Source organism: Macaca thibetana, chromosome X, assembly GCF_024542745.1.
Source record: "Macaca thibetana thibetana isolate TM-01 chromosome X, ASM2454274v1, whole genome shotgun sequence".
Taxonomy (NCBI): Eukaryota; Metazoa; Chordata; class Mammalia; order Primates; family Cercopithecidae; genus Macaca; species Macaca thibetana.
This window is the reverse complement of record NC_065598.1, coordinates 60,459,730-60,473,269: the sequence shown is the minus strand read 5'-3', so window position 1 is coordinate 60,473,269 and position 13,540 is coordinate 60,459,730. Positions and strand designations below refer to the sequence as shown.

Here is a 13,540-nt window from a genome sequence, read left to right as displayed (position 1 = left end):
AAATGGCCCATGGGACTCCAGAAACCAGAGAGATCTCCATTCAGCTACTAACTTGACAGAAAGCCTGATGGAGAAGGGGTATTTGATATTTGCTTTGAAAAGTGGAAAAAAAATTTAGTCAGCAGAGAGGAAGCAAAAGGTATTAGTGGAGGGAACTCAATGAGCAAAAGCATAGAAGTGGGAAAATGCAGGGCAGCTTGGTTTCAGTTCAGTGAATTTGAACAGGAGCTAGGTTGTGGACTAGACCGAAGAGAGCCATGAATACCTTAGTTTTTTAGAGTTGAAGGTTTCAGTTCTTAGAATGGGACACTTACAGTCGCAGGAATGACTTCGTGAGCATATGGAGAACATGTTCCCTGATTTCCCAGGACATATCTGCTAGCATTAACTAAACCACTGTCTTGTGTGCACATATCAAATTACTACTTACAAGTTATTTGCACACCTATAATTTCATTTACTTCTTAGAACAATTCTGTGAAGTAAGCAGAACAGTTTTTGTACAGATGTCGCAACTAAAGCCCAGAGAAGGGAGGGGACTTGACACAGTGAGGCAGTGGCAGAGCCAGGACTGAACCCACAAGACTCCTGATACCCAAGCCACTGTCCTTTCCCAAGATGCTGCTTTGCCTCACGTGTGAATGTTAGCACTGAGGCAGGGTGGTGCATGGAGTTTGCAAGCTCTGACTTCATTTTGCAGGCCTGGGTCCCCGCCCTCCCGCTGACAGAGCTTGGCACTAAGGAGTGATGTAGCGAGGTAGGAAAAGGTGGCAGCCCCAGTGACTGGGGATAAGCTAAAGGGGCTGGGGTAAGCCTGCAGTGAGGGGCTGGGCATATGGGAAGATCAGAGGCCTCCCTCTCCCTGCCCAGGGCTCAGAGGGGCCCCAATCCTACTTTACTGGTAATTTCCAAACTCTAAAGGGGTTTCATTTTTCCCTCAACCCTGAGGAAACCCTGTTCCTAAACAGTCAAGTCAATGACCATCTGCTTCATCCTGGTATCTTCTGAGCTCTATCCACCTATAGGCACAGAAGACATTAGCTTCCAGCTACTAGACTACTTGCCAGCTCCTACTTTGCCAGTCTCCAAGTAGGCTGCTTCTTCCCAGGAGAAAAGCAGAGGCTAGGCTAGTGGCAGAATCTGGTCCACTGATACCTCCAATGCTCTGGCTTGCAGTTCCTTCACCTCCTTGACTCTCACACCACCCCTCACTCTCCATTTTAGTATCCTTGGCTTTACCTGGAAATGCAGGTTCCCCTTTCTAGTCAGATTTGCTTGCTTTCCCAGAAGTTACATTCCTGGAACTCTATGGTTTGATTCCACAGAATCAATTCAACAGATATTTATTGAGTACCTATTCTGTGTCAGGAACTGCATTTCAGGAACCACATAACCTAATTTATCTGCATTTCCCCTTTCCCCTGTCTTCCCTTCCCTCACTGTCCATCTTTGACTCTGTCTTCAATCACTTCATTCTCCACACTAACTTTGGATCAAGCCGTTGTCCTCTCCTAAGCCTGGTCTAAGGAATACCATAGAAGAAATAGAAATGACTAATCATCATAGAAATCTAAAGAATCGATAGAAGAGTGATGGTCACCAGAGGCTGAGGGACTTTGGGGGGAAAAAAAATGGGAGATTATTCATCAAAGGGTACAAAGTTTCAGATAAACAGGATGTGATGGTTAATATTGAGTGTCAACTTGATTGGATTGAAGGATGCAAAGTATCGTTCCTGGGTGTTTCTGTGAGGTTGTTGCCAAAAAAGATTATTAAAATCTGCGTCAGTGGACTGGGAGAGGCAGACCCAGCCTCACACAGTCTGGTTGGGCACAATCTAATCAGCTGCCTGCTCAGCTAGAATAAAGCAGGCAGAAGAACATGGAAAGAATAGACTGCCTGAGCCTTCCAGCCTTCATCATTCTCCTGTGCTGGATGCTTCCTGCCCTCAATCATCAAACTCCAAGTTCTTCAGCTTTTGGACTCTTGAACTTACACCAGTGGTTTGCCAGGGTCTCTCAGGCCTTCAGCCACTGACTGAAGGCTGCAATGTTGGCTTCCCTACATTTGTGGTGTTGCGACTCAGACTGGTTTTCTTTCTCCTCAGCTTCCACAAGGTCTACTGTGGGACTTCACCTTGTGATTGTGGGAGTCAATAATATTCCTTAATAAACTCCCTTTTATATATACATATATCCTATTAGTTCTGTCCCTCTAGAGAACCCTATTACAGAGTTTGGTACCAGATGTGGGGTGGTTCTAGAGAAACAGAATGTTAAGGATGGAGTTCTTTAGGTGGTTTGGGAGTTTCTGGAGTTGGCTGCTTAATATGATTAGGCCCCCAAATGCTAAGGACTCTACTTCTAATAGTATGGAGAAGATTGATAGTCCTTGGGGTGAACTGTTTGGAGAGTTATGCAAAAATAAACACATTTGATACTCCTGATTCACTGCTTGTGAGAGGCAAGGAGTTTAGTGACTATACATAATACCTTTGACCATATGTGGAGAACGAAGTAATATAATAATGTTGGTTGGTTGCTCCTAAGTTAATTGGACAAAATGATGAAAGAAAATGATGAACTCAGGGTTTGTAACTCCCAGCTCCAGAAGTACATACTGATCCTCAAATCTTCTAAGATTGCCTTGAGTGAGAGTCTTATCTCCTATAGAGAAACAGCTGAAATTGTGTAAAGTCAGACACAAGTTCTTGTCATGCGAGTGGCTGACCTGCAATGAAAGGTGCATGCACAGCCTCACCAGGTGTCTACTGTTAAAGTGAGGACATTGATTAGAAAAGAGTGGGACCCTGCAATTTGGAATGAGGACATGCGGGAGGACACTGATGAGGCTGCAGGCACTGAGCCCCTAAATTGTGATGAGCAATTTTTTGCCAGAGAAAACAGCCTCCCTACCCCCAGTGGTGGCAAGATCCCCTCCCTACCCACGCTGCCATCAGCCTTTCCACCTTTGTCTGAGGAGATTAACCATAAACTGCCTGAGGCAACAGTAATGTCCTGCCTTGAGGCAGTTGCCAGGCAAGACAATGCTGATTCTCCCAGGACCCACCTGCAATACCACTGTTTGCTTCTAGACCTATAACTAGACTTAAGTCCCGGCAGGACCCTAGAGATGAGGTTTAGAGTGTGACACACAAGGAGGTGCACTACACACTCCAAAAGAACTGCTTGTGTTTTCTAATTTATATAAGCAGAAATCTGGAGAACAGGCATGAGGATGGATATTAACGGTGTGGGATAAGGGTAGAAGGAACATAAAGTTGGATCAGGCTGAATTTATTGATCTGGGCCCACTAAGCAGGGATCCTGCATTTAATGTTGCAGCTTGGGGAGTTAATAAACATTCTAATAGTTTATTTGCTTGGTTAGCTGAAATATGGATCAAAAGATGGCCTACTGTGAGCAAGCTGGAAATGCCTGATCTCCCTTGTTTTACTATAGAGGAAGGGATCCAAAGGCTTAGGGGGATTGGAATGCTAGAGTGGATTAATCACTTTAGACCTACTCAACCCAGCTGGGAGGATCCAGAAGACACACCCTTCACCAGTAGTTTGTGAAACAGATTTGTGATGGGAGCACCTGCATCCTTGAAGAGCTCTGTGATTGCTCTTCTCTGTATGCCAGAACTTACACTGGGAACTGCAGTAACTAAATTAGAAAAAATTAAATGCAGTGGGAATAATTGGATCCTGAGGTGGCAGGGATCAAGTGGCGACTCTCAACCGTCAAAGGCAAGATGGGTGTAGTTACCATAATGGACAGCAGAGGCAAAGCAGCCATCATAATAGTCTGACTTGTGCAGAGCTCTGGCTCTGCGTGGAAACACGGTGTTCCTGGAAGTGAAATTGATAGAAAGCCTACTGCATTCTTTCTTAATTTGTATGAGCAGAAAACTTCGAGGTCAAGTGGACAAAAGACTAATTTGAATTGTAAAATACAGAATCACAGCCCCTCAATCAATTTCCGTACTTGAACCAGTTTACAGACCCAGAACCCCTTGAATGAAGGGGAAGCCGAATCCCCTTGAAGAAAGACCCAACTACAATACCAACAATTTATGCTGTTAATCTTTCTCCCATCCTTCCCCAAGGAGACCTCCAGCCTTTTACCAGAATAATTGCATCGGGGAAAGGGGAATGATCAGATTTTTGGGGGACTACTGGACACTGGCTCTGAGCTGACATTGATTCCAGGGGGCCCAAAACGTCATTGTGGTTCTCCAGTTAAAGTAGGGGCTTATGGAGGTCAGGTAATTAATAGAGTTTTAGGCCAGGTCTGACTTACAGTGGGTCCCCAGACTCATCCTATGGTCATCTTCCCAGTGCATGAATGCATAATTGGCATAGACATATTTAGCAGCTGGCAGAATCCCCACATTGGTTCCTTGGGTGATAGGGTGAGGGCTGTAAATCAAAAACAATATCACATCCCTGGAGAGATTGCAGAGATTAGTGCTACCACCAAGAACTTAAAAGATGCAGGAATGGTGATTCCCACCACAACCCCATTCAACTCTCTTAATTGGCCTCTACAGAAGACAGATGAATCTTGGAGACTGACAGCAAATTGTCATAAGCTTAGCCAAATGGTGACTCCAATTGCAGCTGCTATACCAGATGCGGTTTCATTGCTTGAGCAAATTAACACATCTCCTGGCACCTGGTATGCAGCCACTGATTTAGCAAATGCCTTTTTCTTCATTCTTGTCCATAAGGACCATATGAAGCAATTTGCCTTTAGCTGGCAAAGCCAGAAATATACCTTCACTGTCTTACCTCAGGGGTATACCTACTCTCCAGCTTCATGCCATAATCTTGTTCACAGAGATCTTGATCACATTTCCGCTCCACAAAATATCACACTGGTCCATTACATTGATGACATTATGCTGATTAGATCCACTGAGCAAGAAGTAGCAAACACACTAGACTTATTGGTGAGACATTTGCATGCCAGGGGATGGGAAATAAATCCAACTAAAATTCAGGGACCTTCTACCTCAGTAAAATTCCTAGGGGTCCAGTGGTGTGGGGTCTGTCAGGATATTCCTTCTAAGGTGAAGGATAAGTTGCTGCATTTGGCCCCTCCTACAACCAAGAAAGAGGCACGATGCCTAGTGGACCTATTTGGATTTTGGAGGCAAAACAGTCCTCATTTGAGTGTGTTACTCTGGCCCATTTATTGAGTGACCTGAAAAGCTGGCAGTTTCGAGTGGGGTCCAGAACAGGAGAAGGCTCTGAAATAGGTCCAGGCTGCTGTGCAAGCTGCTCTGCCACTTGGGCCATATGACCCAACAGATCCAATGATGCTCGAGGTGTCAGTGGCAGATAGAGATGCTGTTTGGAGCCTTTGACAGGCCCCCACAGGTGAGCCACAGTGGAGGCCTCCAGGATTTTGGAGCAAGGCCCTGCCATCTTCTACAGATAACTACCCTGCTTTTGAAAGACAGCTCCTGGCCTGTTACTGGGCTTTGGTGGAAACTGAACGTTTGACTCTGGGTCATCAAGTCACCATGCGACCTGAACTGCCTGTCATGAACTGGGTGCTTTCTGACCCATCTAGCCATAAAGTGGGGCATGCATAGTAGCATTCCATCATCAAATGAAAGTGGTAGTATATACATGATTGGGCTTGAGCAGGTCCTGAGGGCACAAGTAAGTTACATGAAGAAATGACTCAAATGTCCAGGGTCCCCACTCCTGCCACCCTGCCTTCTCTCCTCGAGCCTGCACCAGTGGCCTCATGGGGAGTTTCTTATGATCAGTTAACAGAGGAAGAGAAAACTAGGGCCTGATTCACAGACGGTTCTGCATGATATGCAGGCACCACCCAAAAGTGAACAGCTGCAGCCCCTTTCTAGGACAGCCCTGAAGGACAGCGGTAAAGGGAAATTTTCCCAGTGGGCAGATCTTGGAGCAGTGCACCTGATTACGCACTTTGCTTGGAAGGAGGAATGGCCAGATGTGCGATTTTTTACTGTTTCATGAGCTATAGCCAATAATTTGGTTAAATGGTCAGGGACTTGGAATAAGCATGATTGGAAAATTGGTGACAAAGAAATTTGAGGAAGAGGTATGTGGATGGACCTCTCCAAGTGGTCTAAAATTAAGAAGATATTTTTATCTCATGTGAGTGCTCACCAAAGGGTGACCCCAGCAGAGGAGGATTTTAATAATCAAGTAGATAGGATGACTCATTCTGTGGATGCCACTCAGCCTCTTTCCCCAGCCACCACTGTCATAGCCCAATGAGCCTATGAACAAAGTGTCCATGGTGCCAAGGATGGAGGTTATGCATAGGCTCTGCAATAAGAACTTCCACTCACCAAGGCTGACCTGGCTACAGTCACCACTGAGTGCCCAATTTGCCAGCAGCAGAGACCAACAATGAGCCCTCCATATGACACCATTCCTCTGGGTGATCAGCCAGCTACTTTGTGGCAGGTTGATTATATTGCACCTCTTCCATCATGGAAAGGGCAGTGGTTTGTCCTCCACAGGACAGACACTTATTCTGCATATGGGTTTGCATATCCTGTGTGCAATGATTCTGCAAAGACTACCATCTGTGGGCTCACAGAATGTCTTATCCACGGTCATGGTATTCCACACAGCATTGCCTCTGACCAAGGCACTCACTTTATGGCTAAAGAAGTGCAGCAGTGGGCTCATGCTCATGGAATTTACTCTTCTTACCATGTTGCCCATCATCCTGAAGCAGTTGGAATGATAGAACGGTGGAATGGCCTTTTGAAGTCACAAGTACAATGCAAACTAGGTGACAATACTTTGCAGGGCTGGGGCAAAATTCTCCAGAATGCTGTGTATGCTCTAAATCAGTGTCCAGTATATGGTACTGTTCCTCTCATAGCCAGGATTCACAGGTCCAGTCATCAATGGGTGGCACCACTCACCATTACCCCTAATGACCCACTAACAAAATTTTTGCTTCCTGTTCATTACTTTCTACTGGCCCAGAGGTCTTAGTTCCAGAAGGAGGAATACTGCCACCAGGAGACACAACAATGACTCCATTAAACTGGAAGTTAAGATTGCCACCTGGACACTTTGGGCTCCTCCTACCTCTAAGTCAACAGGTTAAGAAGGGAGTTCCAACGTTGGCTGGTGTGAACGACCTGGACCATCAAGATGAAATCAATCTACTACTCCACAGTGGAGGTAAGGAAGAGTATGTGTGGAATATGGGAGGTCCCTTCGGGCATCTCTTAGTATTACCATATCCTGTGATTAAGGCCAATGAGAAACTACAACAACACAATCCAGGCAGGACTACAAAGAGCCAGACACTTCAGGAATGGAAGTTTGAGTCACTCCATCAGGTAAAAAACCACGACCTGCTGAGGTGCTTGCTGAAGGCAAAGGGGATGCCAAATGGGTATTAGAAGATTATAGTCATCAATAACAGCTCAGATCAGTTGCAGAAATAAGGACTGTAATTGTCATGTGTATTTCCTCCTTATTTCATTAAGAACATGTTTGTGCAAGTATACACTTGTACTAAGAGAATATCCATTTTATTTCCTTTCTTTTTCCTTCATCATGTGACATAAGATTTATTGACTTCCTATCAGCATTTAAGTGTTGTTATCTTTATGTAATAGCATTTAGGCTAAGGACTAGTCAGCTTCCGGTTGTACAAAGGATAGCTGTATTATGTTAGGCTTAATTTTGACCTTATTATTGTCTTTATTTAAAGATTATATATGATTTCAGGAGATGTGTATGGGTTCAAGTCGACAAGGGGTGGACTTATCATGGTTAAAATCGAGTGTCCACTTGATCAGATTGAAGAATGCAAAGTATTGTTCCTGGGTGTGTCTGTGAGGGTGTTGCCAAAGGAGATTAACATTTGAGTCAGTGGACTGGGAGAGGCAGACCCACCCTCAATCTGGGTGGGCACCATCTAATCAGCTGCCAGCTGGGCTAGAATATAGCAGGCAGAACGTGGAAGGAATAGACTGGCTGAATCTTCCAGCCTTCATCATTCTCCTGTGCTGGATGTTTGCTGCCCTAGAACATCGGACTCCAAGTTCTTCAACTTTTGGACTCTTGGATTTACACCAGTGGTTTGCCAGGTGCTCTCGGGCCTTCACCACTGACTGAAGGCTGCAATGTCAGCTTCCCTACCTTTGAGGTGTTGCAACTTGGACTGGCTTCCTTGCTCCTCAGCTTGCACAAGGCCTATTGTGGCACTTCACCTTGTGATCATGTGAATTAATTCTCCTTAATAAACTCCCTTTCATATATACATATATCCTATTAGTCTTGTCCCTCTAGAGAACACTGACTAATACACAGGAGAAATAGGTTTTGAGATCAATTGCACAGTAGGGTGACTACAGCAATAAGAATGCATGATCTATTTCAAAGTAACTAAGAGAGTAAATTTCAAATGTCTCACCATAAAACAATGACAGGTAAACAAGGTGATGGATATGTTAATTAGCTTGATTTAATCATGCCACATTTTATACATATATTAAAACATCATATTATATCCCATAAGTGCATACAATTATGATTTGTCAATCAAAAATAAAAATAACTCTAAAGAGTTGATTTCCATCAAGCACTTATATGTTCCAGGCAGTGTCCTCAGTAATTACTTCACATGGATTAACTCATTTATTTCAATGGCTTTGTTTTACTCATGCCCATTTTATAGATGAGGAAACTGAGGTGCAGTGAAGTTAAGTAGGCTAAGTGAAGTTGCTCTAGGTCACATAGCTAGGAAGCAGGATGTCACAAAACTACAGAGTGGGGTGGCTATACATTCCTGGGTGACAGCCTAGCTGGACCTTTACCAACTAGCCCATTGTCTGCAGTGGCTATTTCAAACCTTGTCCAATATTGACAGACTTCCTTGAACCTCCCTCCAGAACTGCTTTTCCTCTCACTGTCAACTAGGAATTTTGCATCCTTCCTCCCAGAGCAGGTACAGGTCATAAGGAGTGACATCTTCAACCTTCCATAACAACAAACTCTGCTGAATCCACCCATTTTTCCCTCTTGTCTTGATCCCTCGTCCCAGCAAAGGTTAATTCATCTGTAAGGGCTCTGGATTCCATCCCCCACTCCCACCTGCAGCCCCCACCAATCAATTATCTTGTTTCCTGTATCTTCTACTTGATTGATTTCTTTTCCTCTCAGCACATAAACAAACTCACATCCTTCCATCTTGTAAAAACAAACCTGAACACCAGGGCCCCCTCTAGCTACCACATCTTTGTGGTCAAACTTCTAGAACAAGGAAGCTGTATACATTCTCCCTTTTCTCACAGACCATTCTCTTGACACCCCAGCGCAGTCTGGTGTATATCTACAACTCTGTCCTGAACTGGCCTTGCCCATATCACCAGTGACTTGCCCATCCAGTGGCATCTTTTCTGCCTGTATCTTGCTGGGTTTCTGGGCAGCATCTGACACATACATTCTTGGTAACTCTGTCTTGTATAAAATCCCAGTACTTTACTTGGCTTCTAGGAGAGCCAATTCTCTTTCCTCTGGTTTCACATTGCCAATCCCTCTTTCTCAGGGCTTTGTGGGCTTCTATTCCTCACTCTTCTCTTTCCCTCACATCATTCATCTAAGTTATCAACACCAAGTCCAGCCAGTTCTATCTTCCAAATACATCCAGAGTCCAATCAGTTTCCACCACCTCCACTGCCTCTATTCTGATATGGATCACTATCAGAGCCTCCTTCCTGGCCTCTCTGCTTCTTCCTTTGTTGCTATAGCACCCTAAATGCTTTACTGAGGTCATGTAATTCCTCAGCTCAAAATCCTGCAAAATCTAAAGTATTTAAAATGACTCACAAAACTATACATTGTGTTTCCCTATGTCCTCTCTGACCTCCTCTCCTACCACTTTCCTCCTCACTCACTGTGTTCCAGGTGCACTGGCTTGCCTAGATGCTCCTCTAATATTTCAGCATGTCACCATCTCAGGGACTTTGTATTAACTGGCCTCTCTACCTGGAATGCTCTTCCTCCAGATATCCTCATGGTTTGTTCTCTCAGTTCCTCTAGGTCTTTGCTAGAATATCACCTTCTCCAACTTCCTTGTTTAAAACAGCACCCCTCAGTACCCCCTGTACCCATTCCCTGCTCTATTTTTCTCCATCGCATTATTTTTCAAGAGACAAGGTCTCACTATGTTGCCCAGTCTGCCGTGCAGTGGCTGTTTGTACACGCAATCCCACTACTGATCAAGATGGAAGCTTTCATGTGCTCCGTTTCTGATCTCGCTCAGTTCATATCTCCTTAGGCAGCCTGGTGGTCCCCTGCTCCTGGGAGGTCACCATGTTGAGGCTGAACTTAGTGCAGACACCCTATCAGCATACTGCACTACAGCCCAGAACTCCTGGACTTAAGCTATCCTCCTGCTTCAGCCTCCCAAGTAGCTGGGACTACAGGCATGTGCCACTGCCCCAGGATCTCCATCACATTTATTGCCATCTGACCTATTGTATACTTTATGTACTTATTTGTTCATTGTCTATCCCTCACAGAGCTTCCATTTTCATGATAAGAAACAGAAAATTCAAAAATGACTCTAAAATAAATAACAATAAGAAATATACCAAGAGGTGGTAAATGCTATGGATAAGAAACAAAGGCCAATTAAAGAATTGGAGATTGAAGGGGGTGGAAATGGGAATTGCTATTTTATACATCAACTGTTCAGTGAAGGTGTCACTATTAATGACATTTGAGCAGCCACCTGAAGGAAATGAGGTGCAAACTATGCCAATATTCAGAGGACAAACACTGTAGGCAGAAGGAACAGCCAGTGCAAAGACCCTGAGGTGGGATTTCTGACAAGTCAAATTCAGTATGTCCTAAACAGAATCATTACATTTTCCTAATTGTGTTCTTATATTCCTCAGTTCAGTTGATGACACCACCATCCAGCAGTCCCTTGCCCAAGCAAGAAACTCAGGAGTTTTCTTCCTCTTCCACTAGACTGGTTGCCCTTCAGACCAGAAGCTGTGTGTAGTCCATCATTCTGGGTAATGAGTGTGTCACTTAACACAGGGCCTGGCACAAAGGAGATGCCCAATGAGTGGTAACATCACACTTTACTGGTGGATGCTGGCACTTAAGCTTGATATTAGGCCTGAAATGCCTCATTTGACTATGTTCAGTAAATACATGCTCATGACAAGTTTGTGCCAAACTCTCTGTTGAGTGCCGAGGATATGAAGATGAACAAAATATTCTGCCCTGGAAAACTGGGTCTAGGTCTGCACAATAAAGTGAATCTGTGCATAAGAAATCATAGGCTCATGTGTGTTTATATTAAAAACTGGTTTCGGCTGGGCTTGGTGGCTCATGCCTGTAATCCCAGCACTTTGGGAGGCCAAGGCGGGTGGATCACGAGGTCAGGAGATAGAGACCATCCTGGTGTGACAGAATGTTTGGTGACTGGGCAGAAGGCATAGAAGACTAGTCCCTGTGACAGGAGAAGCACAATAGTGCCTGGGACTATTTCAAGCCTGCCACCTGACTACTTTGCACACCTCCTCTCTCCCTGCTTCCACAACTGAGACTGCTCTGGCCCTTTGTTTCCGTGGACCCCAGGTTTGCAAACTGCCTTCTCCAAATCATAATCTTGGTCTAATTCAGAGAATCAAGGTTCTGAGTGAAATGCGAGCAAGTGGCAGTGACCAGAGGCACGAGGTAGGGAGGAAGTCTATAATGGAGATTCTGGAAAACAAAATAAACTTCCAAATCAGGCCTACAAATGAGAATCAGGACTTTGCAAAGCAGGAAAGCATAGCCCCAGGGAAACTTTTATAGTCCAGCCATTCAGATGGGAAAAAAAGTTACATAATGAGCCAGCAGCAGCTCCCTACTCCTCACCATTTATTTAGACTCGGTACTAGGAAGGGAGTCTGATGTTCAATATTGATTTCTGTTGGCAATGTATAGAATGTCATGGAAGGTCATGGAACATCTATATTTCCTATAATATTCCGTGGAAGGTCATGGAATACTATAGAAAAAAAATGAGTTGAACTCTCAGATCTCAAAGATATCAAGAGAGCCTGATGATGCTTACCCTCTCCTTGTGGAGGCGGGGTGATGGACTGGCCCAGAGAAAAAAAAAAAACTAATTGGCCAAGGTGTCCAGCAAGTCTGAGGTAGAGCTAGAGTCAGATCCCTAGCAGCCATGTCAGTTCCTGTGCTCTACACATGCAGAGGCAGAAGTCCACCTCTTACCAGTTCAGCAGCTGGATCTTTTCAAGACTGTCAGGACCCAGAAGCAGCAGAGAACACTCCTGCAATGCAAAAATAGCACGCATTGTTCTCTAATCCTTCTCTCTATCCTCAACTTTAATCCACCCACCTCCCTTTTTAGACACGCACAGAGTTTTAGGGCTGGGCCTTCTGGATATTCTTGAACTAGAGGTGGAACTAGATTCTTTGTTGCCTCCGCTCACCTGGCCCTGGCAGCCACTGATGCCACTTAATGTCCTTAGGCTAGAGACCCAAGTTCGGCTGGCTCCCTGCCACATCCCACACACAGTAGCAGACAAGGCTGGTACAGGCCTCCTCATTTTGTCCTCAGCCTGACCTCCGGTTTGGGCCCAGACAAGATTTTCCTCTCGATATTTAGACTTTTCAGGAAAAAAGGCCTGCACAAAGCCAGGCTCACAAAGGATAGGGGGAAGGGGGACTCTGAAGACCTTGGGGATTCCCTCCACATTCCATAGAAGGTGGGAAATTTGGGTGAGGGTCAATCTATGGAAAACAGGTATCATCTCAGAGAAGAAAAGTGAAAGCAATCCTGGAAGGGGAGCCCGGGGCTCTGTATTCCAAATTGGCCCATGTCGCAGGCCGGCTGGGTAACTGTGGGGAGGGGCTTTCCCTACTCGGGGCAGCAGAGGGCCCGTCGGTAACGGGTGGAAGTTGGCCTCTATGGTCTTAGGGGCACCGGTGTGCCAGAGAGGCGGAGGAAGTTAGGGCGCAGGCGCTGCAGCTGGCTTTCCTGGCAGGTGAGTCCCTCCTCTGGGTGGCCTGGCGGCGCGATCCGCAGGGCCTTGTCTCTACGACTAAGGAAGGGCCGGCGGAGGTGCTAAGGGTTTCTGCAGTCTCCCCAGGTTCCTCAACCTCTCTGCCTCGTTACTCTCCGCCGGCCTCTAGCTCAGGAATAAACGGCCTGCTGGCGTCCAGGGCACACGCGAATGCACAGCGGCCACGGAAATGGCAGTGCGTGAAAACCGAAACCGAGCTCCAGGAATCCGGCGAGCCCCATCCGGGCAGGACCGGCTCCTTGAAGCCACGGTGCAGCCACGCCACTACCAGCCCGGCATGGGGGCGGGAGTGGGGAGCCCCAGCCAGTGGTTCCGCACCCTCTCCGCCCCCTGCCAACACCACGCCTGCACTTATTTGCATTTAAAGAGAAACGCACCAAGGAAAACAGTGGGCGGGCCGGGGCACGCCTTCCCACCATAGCGATTGGACCATACGCCTGCCAATCAAGACGCAGATGCC

The 13,540-nt window shown here is 45.8% G+C and overlaps 1 pseudogene; it reads left to right on the top strand.

Annotated features, from left to right (window-relative positions):
* The first annotated feature begins 2,829 nt into the window (after positions 1-2,829).
* Positions 2,830-13,445, top strand: LOC126945788 (uncharacterized; annotated as a pseudogene).
* Positions 13,446-13,540: the final 95 nt, after the last annotated feature.